The sequence below is a fragment of the Lupinus angustifolius genome, chromosome LG09, assembly GCF_001865875.1.
Source record: "Lupinus angustifolius cultivar Tanjil chromosome LG09, LupAngTanjil_v1.0, whole genome shotgun sequence".
NCBI lineage: Eukaryota > Viridiplantae > Streptophyta > Magnoliopsida > Fabales > Fabaceae > Lupinus > Lupinus angustifolius.
Window position 1 is genome coordinate 3889737 of NC_032017.1, and position 2777 is coordinate 3892513.

Below are 2777 nucleotides of genomic sequence, written 5' to 3' on the forward strand. Positions count from 1 at the left end.
AATATATGTTGTACATTCTTTCCATTTCATTTTGTTCATTAATTTAAACTTCCTCACAGTTTTTTTATATAAAAAAGTAAGAATAAATGACAACTTATGATATTAGTAATAATGTAACAAAAATTACGGTATTTAATTAAATACTATTTAAAAGATAATTTTATGCATTATTGTATACTTTTATAAATATTAAATAATATTTTAGGAATAAAATTCCTAACTTTATCAATTTCAACTGGTGTTTAGTTAATTATAATTTTTTGCAATATAATAATATAATAAATATAAATATGATGGTAACAATTAAATAATATCTGTCAGCCTTTTAAGTTGAGATATAGTAGTTGGTATAAGATTATACTTCAATATCTTAAAATGGGTAGACAAATAATGATGATAAATTTTGATCAACTCTTTCAACCTTATAACAAAAATCTTTAAGGATAAAAAAGCCAATGCAAAATTATCACATTTTCTTCTTTCTTAAGTCGAATATGGTATCCAACATATGAATGTAAACTTCAATTAAACATTGTTTCTTTTTTTAAACCTTGAAATAAAAATTAGCTTTTAAACCTTGAAATAAAAATTAGCTAATCAACAAATATTTTCTACCTAGAACAATGTATTATGTATTCTCCGTTAACAATGAGATACATGAGAGCAAGATTAAATGAAGTCAAAAAAAGTAAAAATATTTTTTACTTAATTAATAAATAAATAAATAAAATAATCAACATATATAGGGTATAAAAACAATCCATGATCAGAGAGGATACCATCTAGTACGTGCGGACATGGTGCTCAAACCTTCCACATTTCTTAATTGACTATCGAGTCCATATTTCTAATTTAAATATCAACGCGATTCAAAATTGAACATCGAGAGATAATTCTATATTTTGACCATAAAAATATAGTAACATCTCCAATTCATTAGAAAGATGGTATAATTTCTCTCATTCCTAGGAAGTTAGGCGCAAAATAGTATGAGATGATAAGTAACATAATTGAGTGGAAATTATTTAATAAGATTAGTTGATAAGGTAGATTCTAAGTATACAAAATAAGATTAATTGATTTTGTTATCAAAATATCCTCAATAATTAACATGCATTGAAGAGAAAAAATGAGTAAGTTATAAAAATGAAGGGTAATTTTATAAAAATATATAATATTTGACACATTTATTTAAAAAGACCTTATACATTAACCTCCTAAATTCCCATAAAACCACTCAAAATAGTCATATAAAAAGGATATAATGCATATAAATTAAATATATTATACTATATTAGAAACATAATGCCTCAAACTAAATTTGATTAGAGTTAAGATCTATGCACTATAATTAAGTGTAAAGATTTTTATATGTTCACTTTTTATCCATAATTTATTTTTATTACTTTTAATTAAGAGTCAATGGTGATTAAAAATGAATGATGAATTATGTAATGACAATGTAAAAAACTATTACACAGTCATTGCATATATTTATTTCTCATTTGGTTAAAGAAACTTAATAGAATAATGTATATCCTCATATTAGTAGATAGTGATCTTCCCAGTCTACTAAAAATTGTGAAGAAGATCTTGCTCCTGACCTTGACACAGTTTTGATGAAGACACCAACATCAATGAAGAATACTTATATAGACAATGAAGATTCAAGATATTCAAGACTTTTAGTCTAAGTCTAAATAGGTACTTCTATCATATACTCTTAATTATACAATAGTAGTAATGCTCAAAATATTTTTTAAGAAAATTGAAACACTTTAAAATACTTAAAACAATTTTAAAAAATAGTGTGTAACGAGTTACTTCATCTAAGTAATATGTTACAAGTGTAAGAAAAGAGTTATCCAACTTAAAATTGATCAGAGTAATCCATTACTGTCTTTGAGTAACAGATTATCAGTGTTATTAAAGTTGAGTAACCGATTACTCAATTTGATTTAATCGATTACTCTAATTCGAAAATAAATGATCAGTGGATAGAACACTTGAGTAATCGATTACTCAATACTGCAATCGATTACTGAGAGTTGTGCATCAGATTTTCAAATTCAAAGTGAATGAATTTCAATCCAAAAGACATGTTTTTATTCCAATCAATTCCTACCCTTTCAAAGAGACATTTTGGCTGATTGAAAATCTTATATAAAGGCATTGAAACTCACAATCACTACACACAACATATACACAACTCTTATACAAATTTTAAAAGCTCTTACACATATTCTAAAATATTTTATGCACTTTTTGCAACAAGTTCTTAAACTTTCAAAGTTGATTTTTTTGAAGTTGCTTAAAATGAAAGTGTTTCAACTTTACAAACTTATAAAGAACATTATTACTAACACTACAAAACAAAGGGGATATAACTACAAAACAAAGGGGATACAGGCACAACTTTTTTGCCACACTTACAGAAACCGTGACAAACTATACATTGAAGCCCAAAATTACCATTGTATATGGGCCCAAAGTTGACATCATACATAAAAGGCACCACACCACTTCATCACTCCCTCCAAAATCAGAGACATTGTCTCTTTTCCAACACGAACCAGAGTCTCTCAGCCTCCAAAATCATTTCATCTCTTTTCCATCAAAGCTTCTTCCATCGCCGCTCAAAGCTTCTGCCATCGCCGCTCAAAGCTTCTCCCACATGCATTTGTAGCTTCTTCACAGGTATATTAACATGCCTTTTTCAATTTTATAATTTTTTTTTTTCAAATTTTAGGAAATATGATTCTTTCAATTCCAATCCC